Raw genomic sequence first — 19823 nt, forward strand, 5'->3', positions numbered from 1 at the left:
TTATTGTTCATTCCACACATAGGTATCGTGTATTCGCTATAGGCTTTGTCCTAGGTCAGCCCCAGATGAGTTCCCTCATAGGATGCTTCATGGTTTTCCCACAAATTGTGTGCCAGACCTGCCCCGGTGTGTACCCATTCCATCCACGGACACAGCCTGACTTATTTTCTAGTAGATGCCCTGCTTCCCTGCAATTAGGGCTACAGCATCTGTCAGCGCCATGGCTACAGCCTTTGTTTGCCAGATCCTCCTACACAAACCAGACTCTAACACTCCAGGTAGGACTTCCACTTGCTATGTTAATTCTAAGCAGACTTGAAGAAACTCAGTGTTTCTATAGCTTATCAAAGTCATTTGTACCCCCTCGTTCCTCTACAAAGTTCTGAGCTAGTCACCTCTAGGGAGATCATTGGACTTGCATCTCACGTCAGGGCCGACAAAGCTCTGATGACAGACTGGTTAACACGGCAGCCTGAGGGTTCCTTCTTTCGAGGGCACTGCAGCTGCCTGCCTCTCATTATCCCCTGCTCACCCTGGCCGCTCTGTGGTTGTCCTTGCCAGACAAATGAAGTCTGCAAAGTCCACCCAATTAGCAGGAAATTTATTTCAGGAAATTTGAGTCAACTCTCCCTTTACCAAGTTTAAGGCAGCAGTCACTAAGGAAAGGTGCTTCAGCCTCTGCTTCTTCTCCCTCAGGGGGGCCACTGGCAGGCAGAACTGGAAGGCAGACCACCCAGGTTGTTGGGCCACTGGACTGTACTCTGCCCTGCCTATTTAATTATGAAACCCAGCCCATTCTCATTATGGGTTAATTAGTGACTTGGAGCCAGAGGACACACATGCGATCTGCCATTTGACAGTGGTCATGGGAGAATGACATGGGCAGAGGAAGCTGGGGGCTTGCAAAGAGCCAGGCACAGCTGAGCGGCTAACACTTCTTCACTTTGTGCTTAGTATTTATAAATCACTGTCCTATAATTTATTCTGCCATTTATCAAAATCTAGCCATTTGTACACTGCCATCTCCACACCTGCCACCCCTACACCTGGGTGATAACTCTGAACGCCAAGCCGTGGCTTTGTCCCACCAGTATTATACAGTTAACTTGGGAAAAAAGTTATCCTTCAAAAAGAAAGCTCTATGTCATCACCTTGGACTTCCCTGGTGACCCAGTAGTTAAGAATCCACCTACCAATACAGGAGATACAAGTTCAACTCCTGGTCTGGGAAGATTCCACATGCTCAAAGCCAAGGCTGTTGTTCTTACTCTTTTGAAAAGAAAATGTTGGGGTAAGGCATTAAAGATATTAGCACAAGAACTAAACAGACATTTCTCCAAAGAAGACATACAGATGGCTAACAAACACATGAAAAGATGCTCCACATCACTCATTATCAGAGAAATGCAAATCAAAACCACAATGAGGTACCATTACACGCCAGTCAGGATGGCTGCTATCCAAAAGTCTACAAGCAATAAATGCTGGAGAGGGTGTGGAGAAAAGGGAACCCTCTTACACTGTTGGTGGGAATGCAAACTAGTACAGCCACTATGGAAAACAGTGTGGAGATTTCTTAAAGAACTGGAAATAGAACTACCATATGACCCAGCAATACCACTTCTGGGCATACACACTGAGGAATCCAGATCTGAAAGAGACACGTGCACCCCAATGTTCATCGCAGCACTGTTTATAATAGCCAGGACGTGGAAGCAACCTAGATGCCCATCAGCAGATGAATGGATAAGGAAGCTGTGGTACATTTACACCATGGAATATTACTCGGCCGTTAAAAAGAATTCATTTGAATCAGTTCTAATGAGATGGATGAAACTGGAGCCCATTATACAGAGTGAGGTGAGCCAGAAAGATAAAGAACATTACAGTATACTAACGCATATATGCGGAATTTAGAAAGATGGTAACGATGGCCCTATATGCAGGGCAGAAGAAGAGACACAGAAATACGGAACAGACTTTTGAACTCTGTGGGAGAAGGTGAGGGTGGGATGTTTCGAAAGAACAGCATGTATATTATCTGTGGTGAAACAGACCACCAGCCCAGGTGGGAGGCATGAGTCAAGTGCTCGGGCCTGTTGGGCTGGGGGGATCCAGAGGAATCGGGTGGAGAGGGAGGTGGGATGGGAGACCGGGATGGGGAATTCGTGTAGCTCTATGGCTGATTCATATCAATGTATGACAAAACCCACTGAAAAATTAAAAAATAAATTAAAAAAAAAAAAAAGATATTAGCACATATTAAGACCTTCCCTTTGAAGCAGTCAGAATGTCTCTTAATTGTACCTTTGGTACAGTCCAAAACTATCCCTCTTCTGTGAATGTTCCACAAACTGTCTATTGAGAAATGCTGCATTACCCCCAGTGAGCCTTGGACAGTCTTGGCTGGAAGGTGCTGTCATCCCATTCTACAGAAGAAGATGTTGAAGATAATGGATAGAAGGTGATCCACCCAGTATCACAGACTGAAGAAGGGCTACATTTTTCAGTTTTACTCACTCTGACATTTCTGGTCAGGTTTCATGGTTGACAAGAAGGCTTGATCTTAGGCTCTCTGCCCATTTTCCATTCTGTCCACAAGGCAACTTGGATACTTTTAAAGATGTTCCTTTTCCTGGGAGGGACAGAGCCTTCTTGTATGAGAGAGTGGAGTGGACATTTCACAGATGAAACAGACTTGAGAAGCCCTCCTGTGGCCAGAGAGTCAACCTGCTAGAGTAGCCTGAGCATTATACAAAGATGAAGATACTGCATTCCTAAAACTTCCTAGCAAGCCACATGGTCCCAGAACCATTATATCCCATTCAGTGGGAAATGGTGGGGGCAAGGAGGGGTTGACTTTGTGCAGTAGGCCTCAGAGTGGTCCAACCCTCGTCTCTTGGTCTGTGTTTCCTCTCTCACAGCTTTTCCTCCTATCGTCTTTACGTACATTGTCCCTCTCCCATCTGTCTAGGGTGGCGTGCCCAGGACTCCCCTTCGCTTCTAGCCAAAATATGTTCATGTTCAAAGACATTACTAAACCTCTCCTCCGTAAGATCTTTCCAGACCCCATGGTGATCAACACTTTTCCCTCCTTCCTGCAACATTTGGTATATACCACACTGATCAGAGCTGGAGGAGGGCATGGCAACCCACTCCAGGATTCTTGCCTGGAGAATCCTGTGGACTAGCAGTCTGGGGGCTATAGTCCACAGGGTCACAGGGAGTCTGACACGGATGAAGCGACTTAGCATGTGGCGCACATGCGCACTGATAAGAGACACCCTTCTGAATCCCCAGGATAGGATGTAAGACTTAACCAAGGAGAGGAGTTCTATGAACATACATTTCTACACTTTTAATTAAGTGTTGCAACTGTTTGTCAGCAACACCTACTCCTGAGTTTATGAACAGCTGTAATTGAAGACAGAGACTTATTAATAATTTTAGTTACTCTGACAGAGCTACAGTTCCAGGACAGTCTCATTATTTGCTGAAGTATGTTGAATAAATAGTTGTTACATTGAATAAACCTGAGTGGATATACTTCACAGCTTGTGAACTTTGAAAAATTGCTTTCATGAATATTTAATTAATTTCAAATCAATCTATTTCCCAGACATTCATCAAGCACTTCTTATAAGCCAGGCATTGTACCAAGTGTGAAATACAAGATCTGTGTGGCTTTTCTGTTCTCGGAAAACTCAGATGCAAGTGAGGCAGCTGGACATAAACATGAATAAACACAATAGAGTATGAGATGTGTGAAAATGGAGGTAGAATGAAGACAGAAAGATTGTGCAAAAAAGCCAGTGGTCACTTTTAATAGGTGAGTGGCAGGGGAGACTTTAGGGAGAAACTGACTCCTGAATTGAACTCTGAACATGACAAGGACTTAAGTAGGGCACATTCCAGGCAGAGAGAACAAAACAGAGGTATAAAACCTCAAGGGTCTTTTCACAGTATCCCAAACTGATAGAAATTACTCTTTTATTCAGACATGCTCATTAAATTCTTACAAACACAAACTCCATGCTAGGCACTGCAGTAGTGAAAAAGACAAGTAAGGTCCTAAGGGTCACAGAATTTCCACTCTGGAACAGGAGACCATTAACAAATCCCCAAACTAGTGACTAAAAAGGACTACTTCAACTAATCATGGCATAAAGAAAACAAGGCATGTGATAGAAAATGAAGGGAGAAAGACAGCAATAGTCAATAGCATTTAGGGAAAGGTTAATGGGACACTAGAGCTGACACCCAGTGGATGAAGGAATGATGTCTTATCAGACCCAGCTGAAGAGCATTCCAGAGAGAATAGGATCTGCTAACCCATGAGGGCAAGTGAGCTTGGTGTGTTTCCAAAATAAAAGAAGTTCATTGTGGTTGGCGGGAGGTGAGCCCCAGCTTTGTTGGGGATACAAAGTTGGCATGATTAAAGGTTGAAGGCATGAAGTTGTTAGGGGAAGCACACTGACTGAAACCGCCCACCCTGGCCAGGCACCATAGTAACCATTTGCATGAGTTGTTTTATGGCAGGAGATCCTGATAAGGAATACGGAACTAATAAGCCACCACCAGCCGGAAGAGTTCGGGAAAGATCGAAAGGAGACACTACCTGTCCGTCCACTTCCCAGAATCCCTCTTGCTAGCATCCACCTTGGCTGAGCGCTGCGTGCGCCACCAGGAAAGACTCTGAATTAGAATGATTGGCCAAAGACCACCCGGAAACGAATCCCATCACCATAAAACCCAAGACTGCGAGCCATGCGGCAGAGCAGTTCTCCTGGGTTCCCTTACCCTCCTGCTCTCCACCCGGGTGCCCTTTCCCAATAAAATCTCTTGCTTTGTCAGCATGTGTCTCCTCGGACAATTCATTTCCGAGTGTTAGACAAGAGCCCAGTTTCAGGCCCTGGAAGGCGTCCCCCTTCCTGCAACAAATGGCGACCACGAAGGGACATCTTCTTCGCTGAGACTGACATCCTGACCACTCAGGTACTCAGGGGCCAGCTTGCCTGCCAATGGACCAGACCCAGCGGCCGCGACTGGGACCCTTTTGTCCCTGGTCTCCTCCTGACGCGGACAACTGGCCAGAGTGCCCCGACCGGTGAGGAACAAGAGATTTTATTGACCTCCCTCCCCTTCCCTCTCTCTTTCCTCTCCTTAGCCCTTCCTATCCTTCCCGTTTTTCTAGTCCCCCGGTCCTGGACGCAGGAATCTGGTCGAAGGGCCTCAGCCTGAGCTGTGGATTGGAGACTGATCACCTCCTCTTGGCAGAGAACTCGAATTCTGGTCTTGTTTCTGGTAGGGCCGAGTTCCAGTCCTCCCTTCTCTGGAAGCCCAGGGAAAAGTCCCGTAACGCCTGGGTGTCTGCAGGTGGCAGGAGATGTCTGCAAGGCCACCCCTTTTGCCCCCCTTTCCCGCCTCCTCCTCCTTCTTTCAACCTGGCTTCCTTTCCTCCTTTTGAAATCTTTGAAGACATCTGAAGTTCTGTGTCTCTATGGAAGGTTTTCTGAGAGACTGCATTCTTGTATTTAAGGGAGTGTCTGATGAGGACTGCCAGGTTTATATGTGTGTGTTTTAACTCTGTTCTGTGTTGTGATTTGTGACGGCCATTTTGCTTTGTCTGGCCACCATTTAGACCTGCCGCCATTTTGTTAAAACTTGATTTTCCTTCCCTGTGCCTTGAGGCCAGGGCTCTCAGGAACACTTATCTAGACCATCTCTAACACCTGAGACTGAGAGAAAAAGGAAAAAAGCCTTTTAAAATGTTATTTAAATTTTATATTGTAATATCTAATTCATGACCAAACTTCGAAAATGAAGCTAGATCTTGCAGTGTGTCTGTCTAAATATGTCTTGGTATGTTTTTGTCTCTGGGTAATATTTTTTAGGTTAATTTGTAAATGAGCTCTATTTAATTGGCTTAAAAAAGGTAAGCGCTTACAAATCAAATAATTCTAAATTAAACAATAAATTCCAGGTTCAGGTGAACTGGGAAATATTCAGTATTAAATATCTGATATTAATGTTTGTTTGTTGACCTATCTAATATAGACATGTCTTAGAGTAATTAACATCAAGAAGAAGATTAAACCTAGGTTTAATATAAGTTATATATTATATGTTACAAGTTTGTCAACAAGGAAATTACCTCGAGTGAAGAAACTTCTAAAAAATGTAAATGAGATATGAGTTTGTATTCTTTAAGAATATCTGTCTACAATAGTCTCCCCAGATTGGCGTAACTTGAATTTCTAAGGGTTGTGCTAAACCAAGTATTGGAAGTCTATTAAATAATTAGGTCATTTCCAAATGAAATAAGATTTTGAAACATTTACTACTAAACACTGATTTCCTTTTACAGAAAAACTAAAGAGATTTGGGACCATAAATGAATAATGTTTGATGCCATCCTAAAATGTTTTAAGAAAGCAAGGGTTTTAGAATTTATCACTGGTATTTATGCTCACCAATCTATAAAATGCTAATATAAAAATTAGCTCTTGGTTGCTAAAGGAAAGCAGGAAGTGTGCTTTCAGTAAAAAGTATGAAAAAATATTAAAAAGAGTTATGCATAATCAGGATTTTCTAAAATTGGATTACAATTAGTTAGATAAGTGGATTTTGTTAGGAATGACATGGTTGTAAGAAAACTGCTTAGAGCCAATTAGGTCCAAGATGGCGGAGCTGACTTTCACTAGACCTTGAGCCTTGGTATTTACGCCCATTGTGACATAGCAACAAGCTAAATGATACAGCCATCAACATTGACTAAATCTGACCAAATGTTCTAAACGCTTTTAATTGATCTTTTCGATAAAAATTCCTAAATCAAATTCTTTTAAAGTTCCTTTGACCTCTAGCTAACTTTGGGGTGCTTCAGAGGGCCCCTGAAACATCCCAAAGAGAGATATTAAACTGTGTTTATTTGGTTGGTTAAATTACATGAAAAAGATTATCAAATGAGCAAAAAATCTGCTCATGTTATAATGTATGGTAAAATTACTAATACAGATATCCTAGAAATTATATGGAGTTCTTAACATTTTGATATGTCTTGGTGTTCTAATGAGAAACCTGATGACTTCACAAAAGTTAACAAGAGACTAAATGAACCAGCAAATATGCTTATAGTTTTTATGGTTTCTATCTGAAAAATTACAGGTTTAAATCTTGTGTTTTCCGGGAGTAAAGAAAACATTCCTCTCAAACTAATTATGAAAATAATTTGGTAAAATTATATGTTATGAACAAAACAATTATATTTTCTCTCTATCTGACTCCTCCAGAAATTTGAAACTCTTAAGTTTCCAGTAACTTTATCAAATGAGCTAAAAATGTTATCTCACTAACAGGTACAAAAATCTCAAGGAATTTTTGAGACCTTAAAAAGAAAAGAGTTCACCTAGATTTGTTATTCAAAATCTGTGATAAGCCTTTGGTGTGAGTTTCCCAGCCCTGTTTTATATTAAAAGTTCAGTCTGAGATTCTATAGGTGTTTCAGCAAAATAAAAAGTCTATAATCAATTATGGTTATATAAATCATCAGACCAAAATTAGTGAGAACAAACCTATTTTGCAAACAAAATAGCCTTAATTTGGTTATATTTGATAAAAATGAGGGTAACTTTGGGAAAAAAAGATATTTCAAAAAATGTTAAATCCCAGTTTGTTCATGGAGGTCTGCATGTAGTAAGACTCATTTCTTAGATAGTTCTTTGCTGTTATGTGATATTAATGCAAAATTTAATTAAATTCTTAAAGAACACCCTAAGTTTGTTTCTAAAGCTTACCTCAATAATCTATCTTTGGATGAAGATTAGATGCCTCATGACCTGCAACCAGGACTGGAAAAAGACATAATTTAAGGGACTGTCTCCAACCTGGATGGAAGGACTTTTTATCAGGTACTCTTAACTAGCTCTTGCACAATGAAACTAAAGAAAATTAACTCTTAGATTAATTCCCACTTCCAAAGGCCCCTACACTGGATTGGTCTATAGAAAAGACAGCTGACCTGATCTCACCTTAAAATGATGCTCAAACAAGAGAAACTACAGTACACCAGGATGAGATGACAACGACATCAGAGGTAGACAGCTTGTCCAAGATGCTGGACCTGATTCATATGATCATTTATAATGTTTTCTTAACTTCTTAGACCTTTGCATATAAATCAAATGCTTTTCTATCATAGGCCTGATCCTATGCTAGTTTTAAAAATCAATCCAATTGGTGGGTTTGTGGCCAATTACCTGTATCTAGTTCTGGGTTACCTTGGTAAATTTCTCTACTACAAGACTCTAACTGGTTGGCCCTGAGGAAATTTACTTAAAAAAAGAAAATTATAGTCATATTCAGGTCACTGTGATACTACCAGACGAGATCCCCTCACTGGGCCAATTAATAATGCCTACTCTGACTCTGGCCATAAATTTGAGCCTTTTTCTATTCCTCAAGCTAAATCAGAGCAACAAAAAAGTTTTAGCAAAAGAAAAAAAAGTCTCCCACAATTATGAGATAGATTTATATAGATAACACTAAGCTATGGTAATTTAGGTTTAAAGTCTCCTCTGTGTTAAAAACAATTAAATCATACTAAGGATAATCAGTCTAGTAACACTAAAAAAACTGGGCTATGTGCGTTATAGATGGTGGTGCCAATGTATAATTTCCCTGAAAGATAAAGATTCGTACAGAGTAGACTAAGTCAGACGACCTGGGATATACTGGGCTACATCTAATGGAAGCTCTTAAGTCTTACTCGTGACTTTACTAATACTGCTGGCTATGTTCTTTGTATTTCACCTGTTTTACAAAATTGCTGTTTCTTACACTGCCAAATGTGTGACTGAGGCCTCTGATAAAATAATATATAGTTCCTTATGAAATCGATGATATGACAGTGTAACTCTAGATATGAGAAAAAGCAACAAGAGGGAATGTTTTCCTGGACCAAGAGGCTAGTAAGACAGGTGGTCCAGAAAATTTTAGATACTGTTTTATGGCCTAATCCAGTAACAGCACATTGAGAAGCCGGTCGACAAAATCTTTGCCAAACCTGAGAATGGACATTCTCAGCACCATGAGATAAAATGGTCATGAAATGCCCCCCTCAAAGTCGTCGTCAAGTTTGTGAGCAAAAAGGGGCTTTGCCAATTGAAGATTGACACTTGCCATCTACATCTACAGTGATTATATCATGGCCACTGCAACTGCTGACTTTCAACGGCCCTGAAAGGAGTTCAGGGTGAAGATAAGGAATGAGGCGCTCCGTGCTCTGGGAAAAACTGGCAGAGCAGGCCTTCAGATAGTTAGATCTTTTCAAGAGATTTTATGAGTCCCAATTCTTGCATCTTCTCATACCTAGAGAAACACTGACATCATTAATGGTGCCATCTGCTTTGGCTATTAAAGAAAAATTTTACAATTAAAAGTCAAAATAGAGTACTCAGCTATGGTTCAGACATCCTGGAAAATAACCAGGTGTTACTATGGGTATAATTTCAGATTAGACATTGTATTGCTAGACACTTGAGTTTTCTGAGTCGTGTCAGGCTTAGATGCTACCATTCTCAAAAGTGTCTGCTGGAAGCTAGTAACTTCTATCTTACTTTTTATAAAACTAGGCAACTGGCCACCTGGCTACAAGTCTCCCTAAAGTGCCAGGTCCGGACTGGATTTCAGGCCTATTCTTCTAAAAGAAAGAGATTTACTTTGTCTATTAAAACTCCAGTTATCCCTTCTCCAGCTACTACTAACTGGGTATGTTACAACAAAATGGCAGACCAAGAGATTGAGATTTTAATCATACAAGACTCAGATCTAAGACTTAAAACTCAGGAATACTTCCAATTCAGTGTCTCTTCTCCAAGCTGAGGCGATCCTATGCCCCATTTTGACAAAAAGTTATCACAGTCATAGTTGCCCTGTTCCCTAAATAAAACTGAACAAGACTCTGCGGGGTGGCGACTCTAGAGTACAGATCTGCTGTACTGTAAAATATAGGCTTTATTCAGCCTCCTTGACCTTCCCTGAGTTCCAACGGGTAGATTCAAACAATTGCCAATCAGAGAAGAAAAAAAATATAGAAACAGAGGGGAAACAATCAAATGGTGGTACAGCCTTGAGACAGGTCCTGGTTCCTACTCAAAAAAAAAAAAAAAAAAAAAATGCATAACAATGTCTTTTGAGTTCTTCTACAGAACTAGAGCCCCCACCCAGGTAAAAGATGGTAACTTCAGACTAAACATAAGATTCTTAGAACACAGCTCTGTCGCTTGACCACCAGCCAATCATCCCAGCGGTGCCTCCTGTTTCTGGGGACCAGTGATGACCATCCTGTTAGGTCTCCTGTTTGGCCCCTGTCTATTTTACCTCTGAGAGGCGCTGACAGTTTCAAACTAAGTCGCTGTTATTACAAGAGTAAAAGCTGATTTCAGATATAAAACACCCCAACTTAGATCAGGTAGAGAGAGACTTCTGCTCTGCTAGGCAGGCCTACGCCCAGGCACAGCAGGAAGAAGTTACAGAAAAAAGAGACCTCCGCCCCAATTCCCAAGAAGCATCTTGAGTGTGAAGTCTCTCAGGGGGGAGTTGTTAGGGGAAGCACACTGACTGAAACCGCCCACCCTGGCCAGGCACCATAGTAACCATTTGCATGAGTTGTTTTATGGCAGGAGATCCTGATAAGGAATACGGAACTAATAAGCCACCACCAGCCGGAAGAGTTCGGGAAAGATCGAAAGGAGACACTACCTGTCCGTCCACTTCCCAGAATCCCTCTTGCTAGCATCCACCTTGGCTGAGCGCTGCGTGCGCCACCAGGAAAGACTCTGAATTAGAATGATTGGCCAAAGACCACCCGGAAACGAATCCCATCACCATAAAACCCAAGACTGCGAGCCATGCGGCAGAGCAGTTCTCCTGGGTTCCCTTACCCTCCTGCTCTCCACCCGGGTGCCCTTTCCCAATAAAATCTCTTGCTTTGTCAGCATGTGTCTCCTCGGACAATTCATTTCCGAGTGTTAGACAAGAGCCCAGTTTCAGGCCCTGGAAGGCGTCCCCCTTCCTGCAACAAAGTCACTTGCAGATTGTGCTCAGGATCTTGGATTGTAATCCAAATGCAGCTGGAAAATATTTTTCTTAAGTTGTATTTTAAAGAAGACACTTGAGAGTCCCTTGGAAAGTAAGGAGATCAGACTAGTCAATCTTAAAGGAAATCAACCCTGAATACTCTTTGGAAGGACGGATGCTAAAGCTGAAACTCCAATACTTTGGCCACCTGATGCAATCAGCTGCCTCATTAGAAAAGACCATGATTCTAGAAAAGATTGAAAGCAGGAGAAGTGAATGACAGAGGATGAGATGGTTGAATGGCATCACTGATTCAATGGACATGAACTTAGGCAAATTTCAGGAGATGGTGAGGGACAGGGAAGCCTGGCATGCTGCAGTCCATTTGATTGCAGAGAGTCGGACATGGCTTGGCGATTGAACAACATATATACAGTCGACTATTACTCAGCCATAAAAGGAAGGAAATTGTGCCATTTTCAGAGATATGGGTGGACCTAGAGACTATCACAGAGAGTGAAGTGAGTCAGAGAGAGAAAAACAAGTATCACATATAAACACATATATGTGGGATCTAGAAAAATGGTATAGGTGAACTTACATGCAAAGTAGAAATAGAGACACAAACCTATGGGTACCAGGGGGACAGCAAACGGAGTAGGTTGGATTGGGATTGACATAGAGACTTGTCACTCATGGTGGAGAATTTGGCTCTTTGAGCTGAGTATTAAAAAAGTTTTCATCTTACTCATCTTTTGAGTTCTGGGACAGAGTTGCCAGATGGGTTGGGGAGGGGTCATGGTTAAAGGGCTGGGATACTGGTTCTGAACAGGGAAAAGGTTTGGGGCTCTAGCAGTTTTAAGTTCAGATTTTGGATTTTCCATTGACTAGTTGTGTGACCCAGGGAAAACTGTTTATGCCTCTAAGACTCAATGTTTATAACTGTGACGTCTAGAACAGGGCATGACACATATTAGGTGCTCAATAAATGTTGTTTTCCTTCTTCTCTTCTTCCTTTTCCCTTCTCCACAGTTACTAGAATAAAATGCATGCTTCTATTCTTAAATGTGATAAGCTACGTTGCAAACTGGGCTTATGGGCTCTGAATACTTATTTGCCTCCAATAACAAAGACTAAAAAAAACTTGAGCAAGCCTGTAATTGCCATATTGGGCTAACTCAATCAATGCTCATAGGGAGAAGCATCATTTCCAAGGAATGGTTCATTGTGCCATTGGGTTTACTTCCAACCTCATGTTGACAATGTAAAAAAGCTTAAATTTATTGTCAATTTACTCTGTGCTACACATTTCACAAACATTGTCTTATATAATCCCTATAATCTTAAAAGTAGGGGCACAGCCCATTTTACAGATGAGGCAACTGAGGATCACAGAAAAGAAGTGACCTGTTTAGTGACACAGAGCTGGGACTCAATCTGGATCCCTTATCCTCCAGTACTACCCTCTTTATCTCCGCTTCTGCAAGTCGTGGGAAGACATGATCACGTGGCTATTGAGGGAAACATTGTCCAAGAGATCTGTATTAGGTACTTGAGACTCAACCAGTCAATCAAAAAATTATATTGATTAATTAGGGAATAAATATGTTCAACCTGAAATCAAGTTTCTATGTCAGAGCTAACACCTTCAGATATAACTCTCCAGAAAGTGCAGGATTTATTAAAAGGCTTTTAAAAAACCATCCACATAATTCTGTTCTATTGTTTCAGTGGAGGGTCTGTTTGCAACTCCACCAAAAAAAATCCTTTCTCCTGCATAGGTCTGTTTATCTTTCAAGAAACACTGCGCCTGCTACTCAAAGACCAGACAGTGAAGAGTCACATCCACTGTCACCTCCCACCTCTTCTTCTTATCATTTTCCATCTTCACCCTGTGTGGGCCTCAGAAGAATGGCATAAGATGTCTAGATTTTCCGTCACCACTCTTCTGATTGAAGGAATCAAACAAAACATTTGCATTCAATTGAGTCTGTATTTGGGCCCCAGGCTGGTCAATGCTGAGGGACGTCTGACTGCAGAGGTTGGCTTCTCTGTTTCTCAGTCAACTTACTGATTCCTTCTGGCTTCTAATTTCTTTATCTCCAGGGGTGAGGCCAACACCGAAACTGCTGAGAGAAGTCATGGACTTATCGACAAGCTGTCCATCTTCTCAAATGACCACAGGAGAGTCAGGAATCAATTCTAGCCCTGGGACAAATTTCACCCATGGCTTTTCTAACTTTTAAGACTATGAATCCTCAGCACAATTTTATCCCGTCTTAATCCATTGGGCATTAATTAGTTTCAAAATGAATGTATCACATCTTTAACCTTGCTTCCTGAAATTTTGGCTTAGAAATTCAGAATTTAAACTTTTAGAATATTTATTCATGCCCTTCAATATCTGGCTCTTTGGGCACATTTTTCATCCTATGGGCTTATATTTATTGCAAAAGCAAAGGGTTCTGTGGACCAAAAGAAATTACCAGCAGTAAAAATTTACTTTACTCCATGCTTATTCTTTGTGCCAGAAACAAAATAATAGTGTCCAAGCTCTATAAAGTATCTGATGATATTATGTTCATCTAGACTTTATAAAAGAGAAAGAGGAGGTGTATAGAGGTGGAGATTAATCGGGGCTTCCCTAATAGCTCAGTTGGTAAAGAATCTGTCTGCAATGCAGGAGACCCCAGTTTGATTCTTGGGTCAAGAAGATCTTCTGGAGAAGAGATAGGCTACCCACTCCAGTATTCTTGGGCTTCCCTTGTGATTCAGCTGGTAAAGAATCTGCCTGCAATGTGGGAGACCTGGGTTCGATCCCTGGATTGAGAAGATTCCCCTGGAGAAGGGAAAGGCTATCCACTCCAGTATTCTGGCCTGGAGAATTCCATGGACTGTATAGTCCATGGGATCAAAAAGAACAGGACATGACTGAGTCACTTTCACTTTCACTTTCATAGAGGTTAATGAACTTGCCTGAGTCCTCATATGAAGTCACAGAACTGGGATTAATCCCCAGGTCTGTCTGACTCTACAGCTTGTTCTGACTACTGCTTTTTATTGCCACAACCACTAAGTACCTAAGTATTGTGCTTCACAAGAGATTGCTGAAGGGAACAAGCGTTCATGGTAAGGTGTCAAGCACTGGGCAAGTGTCAGTCACTGACCTAACATCATCCCTGTTTTACGGACAAAGAAGCTGAGGCTCAGAGACTGAAGTGACTTGCCAGGGATCAAATGACTTGGTGGTGCAGCTGGGCTGGAGCTCTAGTCCCTCTGACACCTTACACTCTTATTTATCTAGAGTAGCAGTTCTTGTAGTTGGAGCAGCAGCATACAGGAACTTGTTAAAAATACAGATTGGTGGGCTCCACCCTAGACCTACTGAATTAGACTCTGAGCTATCTAATGCATAGATAGCTCTTTGACTGTGTGGATCACGACAAACTGTGGAAAATTATTAAAGAGATGGGAATACCAGACCACCTGACCTATCTCCTGAGAAATCTGTATGCAGATCAAGAAGCAACAGTTAGAACTGGACATGGAGCAACAGACTGGTTCCAAATCGGCGGAAAGGAGTCGGCACCACTGAGCGACTGAACTGACGTTTTGAAACTTCCCAGTGATATTTCAAATATAGTTGCATGTACACACATACCTTTTTAATTTTTTTAAACTTTTTACTTTATTTTGGAGTATAGTTGATTGACAATGTTGTGTTGGTTTCAAGTACACAGCACAGTGATTCCGTTTTTCAAATTCTTTTCCCTTTTAGGTTGCTACATAATATTGAGCAGAGTTCCCTGTGCTATACAGTAGGTCCTTGTTGGATATCCATTTTAAATGTAGCAGAGTGTACATGTCCATCCCAAACTCCCTAACTACTCCCCGCCCTGCAGTCCCCCTGCTGACCGTAAGTTCATTGTCCAAGTCTCAGTTTGTTTGTTTTGTAAATAAATTCATCGGCAACTTTTTTTTAGATTCCACATGTAAGTGACATCATATAATATTTGTCTCTCTCTGTTTGACTTACTTCACTCAGTATGATAATCTCTAGGTCCATCCACAGGAGAAATTATGTATTTCCTATCATGTCAATAAACAAGGATGTCACAGCCATCAGCCATTCTGGCCCTCCAAATGTGAATTTCTAAGCCCTGTCAGTCAGTTCAGTCACTTAGTCATGTCCAACTCTTTGCGACCCCATGGACTGCAGCACACCAGGCTTCCCTGTCTATCACCAACTCCCAGAGCTTGCTCAAACTCATGTGCATTGAGTCGGTCATGCCATCCAACCATCTCATCCTCTGTCTTCCCCTTCTCCTCCCGCCTTCAATCTTTCCCAGCATCAGGGTCTTTTCCAATGAGTCAGTTCTTTGCATTAGGTGGCCAAAGTATTGGAGTTTTAGCTTCAGCATCAGTCCTTCCACTGTATATTCAAGCCTGATTTCCTTTAGGATGAACTGGTTGGATCTCCTCGCAGTCCAAGGGACTCTCAAGAGTCTTCTCCAACAGTTCAAAAGCATCAATTCTTCAATACTCTTCACCTTCTTTATGGTCCAACTCTCACATCCATACATGATGACTGGAAAAACCATAGCTTTGACTAGGTGGACCTTTGTCGGCAAAGTAGCGTCTCTGCTTTTTAACATGCTGTCTAGGTTTGTCATAGCTTTTCTCCCAAGGAACAAGCGTCTTTTAATTTCACGGCTGCAGTCACCATCTGCAGTGATTCTGGAGCCCAAGAAAATAAAGTTTCTCACTGTTTCTATTGATTCCCCATCTATTTGTCATGAAGTGATGGGACTGGATGCCATGATCTTAGTTTTTTGAATGTTGAGTTTTAAGCCAATTTTTTCACTCTCCTCTTTCACTTTCATCAAGAGGCTCTTTAGTTCTTCATTTTCTGCCTTAAGGGTGGTGTCATCTGCATATCTGAGGTTATTGATATTTCTCACGGCAATCTTGATTCCAGCTTACTCTTCATCCAGCTTTGCATTTCTCATGATGTACTCTGCATATAAGTTTAATAATCAGGGTGACAAGATACAGCCTTGACGTACTCCTTTTCCTATTTGGAACTGGTCTGTTGTTCCATGTCCAGTTCTAACTGTTGCTTCTTGACTTGCATACAGATTTCTCAGAGGGGATGTAAGGTGGTCTGGTATTCCCATCTCTAATAATTTTCCACAGTTTGTTGTGATCCACACAGTCAAAAGCTTTGGCATAGTCAATAAAACAGAAGTTGATGTTTTTCTAGAACTTTCTTGCTTTTTTTTAATGATTCAGCAGATGTTGGCAATTTGATCTCTGATTCCCATGTTTTTGCAAAATTCAGATTGAACACCTTGAATTTCATGGTTCATGTACTGTTGAAGCCTGGCTTGGAGAATTTTGAGCATTACGTTGCTAGCGTGTGAGATGAGTGTGATTGTGAGGTAGTCTGGACATTCTTTGGCATTGCCTTTCTTTGGGATTGGAATGAAAACTGACCTTTTCCAGTCCTGTGACCACTGCTGAGTTTTCCAAATTTCCTGGCATAGAGAGTGCAGCACTTTCACAGCATCATCTTTTAGAATGTGAAATAGCTCAACTGGAATTCCATCACCTCCACTAGCTTTGTTCGTAGTGATGTTTCCTAAGGCCCACTTGACTTCACATTCCAGGCTGTCTGGCTCTAGGTGAGTGATCACACCATTGTGATTATCTGAGTTGTGAAGATCTTTTTTGTATAGATCTTCTGTGTATTCTTGCCACCTCTTCTTAATCTCTTCTGCTTCTGTTAGGCCCATACCATTTCTGTCCTTTATTGAGCCCATCTTTGCATGAAATGTACCCTTGGTATCTCTAATTTTCTTGAAGAGATCTCTAGTCTTTCCCATTCTATTGTTTTCCTCTATTTCTTCACACTGATCACTGAGGAAGGCTTTCTTATCTCTCCTTGCTATTCTTTGGAACTCTGCATTCAGATTGGTGTATCTTTCCTTTTCTCCTTTACCTTTTACTTCTCTTCTTTTCTCAGCTATTTGTAAGGCCTCCTCAGACAGCCATTCTGCTTTTTGTATTTCTTTCCCTTGGGGATGGTCTTGATCACTCACTGCCTCCTGTACAATGTCACGAATCTCTGTCCATAGTTCTTCAGGCACTCTTTCTATTAGATCTAATCCCTTGAATCTATGTCTCACTTCCACTCTATAATCGTAAGAAATTTGATTTAGGTCATACCTGAACGGCCTAGTGGTTTTCCCTACTTTCTTCAATTTAAGTCTGAATTTTGCAATAAGGGGTTCATGATCTGAACCACAATCAGTTCCTGGTCTTGTTTTGCTGACTAACTGTATAGACCTTCTCCATCTTTGGCTGCAAAGAATATAATCAGTCTGATTTCGGTGTTGACCATCTGGTGATGTCCATATGTAGAGTCAGGAAAAAACAATGCCTGCCTTCCTGCAGCCATCAGGCGCCTACCGCTTCGTCTGCCACTCCCTCTGGTGAACCAGGAACTAATGCTGAGAAAAATCCAACAGCAGAACGCTGGCCCCAGGGAGCTGAGATGCATATGGCAGGAATGATGCCAGTGAGCCCAGACTCTCGCATCTTCCCCATACATAGAAAAGCGCTAAATTCCTTAACTTGAGATATCTGGTTTTCCTTAATTAACAATAATACTTTGATATTCAAGCTCCTTGCCCCTTGTTGTAAACTTCTATTATAACACAACTCCTCTGCATGGCATCCTTGGAATAGTTCTCTCAGGGTTACTTGAGATGCTGTCTCCGGGGCTCAAAGTTTTAAAAATTTCCACCAAACAGAATATAACTCCCATCTTTTAAGCTATGACTATTTTTTTTTAGCTTGACACATGTTGCTGAAAATGGCATGATTTTACTTTTTTCGATGGCTGAGCAATATTCCATTGTATATATGTACCGCAGCTTCTTTTTCCATTCCTTTGTAGATGGATATTTAGGTTGTTCCCATATTTTGGCTATTATAAACAGTTCTGCAATGAATATTGGGGTGAATGTATCCTTTCAGATCATGTTCTTCTCTGGTTATGCCCAGGAGTGGGACTGCAAGATCACACGGTTACTCTATTTGTAATTTTTGAGGAAACTTCCATACTGTTCTCCACATTGACTGTATCGATTTACATATTTACATTCCCACCAACAGTGTAGGAGAATTCCATTCTCGCCATACCCTCTCCCGCATTTATTGTTTGTGGATTTTTTGATAATAGCTATCTTGACTGGTGTGAGGTCATATCTCACTGTAGTTTTTATTTGTATTTCCCAAATAATCAGCAATGTCGTCAAAACAAACAACCCAATCTAAAAAATGGGCAGAAGACCTTCATAGACATTTCTCCAAAGAAGACATACAGATGATCAAGAGGCACATGAAAATATGTTATACCTTTTTCACTTTCTTTGTAAGGAAAGCAATGCTGATCTCTGTATTAATTTGCAATTTGCTATTTTTATTGTCATTACTTATCCTAGATATCTGTCTAGGTCAGTATACAAATATCTGCAGCATTCCTTTCCTGAAGCAGCTTTATTGCAATATAATTTACATAGTATAACATTCATTCACTTTAAGCATACAACTCAATCATCTGTAGTAAATTCACCGGCTGCACAGCCATCACTGTGGTCCAGTTTTGGTGCTTCTCCATCACCCTAAAAGGAACCTTGGGCTCATTTGCAGTCACTCTCCATTCACACTCCCACCCCTCGGGAACAATTCATTGCCTGGGAATTTTCTTATTCTGGACATCTCATATAAATGGAATCATACAATGTGTGGTCTTTTGCATCAAGCTTCCTTAACCGAGCACAGTGTTTTTGCGGTTCATTTGTGTCACATTCATTTTTGGTCCTTTTGTAACTGAGCAGCAACCTGTGGCAAGGATGTACTGTATTGATGTCCATTCACCAGTTGATGGACATTCCGGTTGTCTCCAACTTCTGGCTATTATGAGTAATGCTATGAACATTCCTGGACAAGGCTTTGTGTGGATGTGTATTTCCATTTCTCTTAGGTGAATTCTTTTCACTGGAGAGCCTGTTTCTGTTATCTAAATGTACCATAAATTATTTAAGCTTTTAATTTTGGGGACATTAACTTTCTCTTTTTCTGTCTGTCTCTCTGACTGTCTCTCTCTCTGACTGTTATAAAAATGCTGCCACAGATATTCTTGTGTTTGTGCTATTGTTTCTGTAGCATCAAAAACACAAAAAAGGGAAAAGATTTACAATAGGCAAGATATAAACAACGTAAGTGTTCCTCAGTAGATGAATGGATAAAGAAGACATGATACAAACATACACACACACACACATACACACACACATGCACACACACACACACACATACACAGGAGTATTACTCACAAAGAATGAAATCCTGCCATTTGTGACAACATGGGGGAGCCCAGAAACTAAGTAAAGTCAGACAGAGAAGGACAAACACTGTATGATTTCACTCATATGTAGAATCTAAAAAAATAGAAAAAAATGGACAAACATAACAAAATAGAAATAGGAGTTATATCTACAGAGACCAAACAGGCGGTTGCCGGAAGTGAAGGGGTTGGGGAGGAGGGAGACTAAGAGGTACAAACTTTCAGTTGCAAACGAAAGGAATTATAGGTATGAAATAAACAGTGTGGGGAATGTCGTCAATAGCTAAATAATTCCTTTGTGTGGTGACACATCATAACTAGACTTAGCATG

The sequence above is a fragment of the Muntiacus reevesi genome, chromosome 7 (genome assembly GCF_963930625.1).
Source record: "Muntiacus reevesi chromosome 7, mMunRee1.1, whole genome shotgun sequence".
Lineage (NCBI taxonomy): Eukaryota > Metazoa > Chordata > Mammalia > Artiodactyla > Cervidae > Muntiacus > Muntiacus reevesi.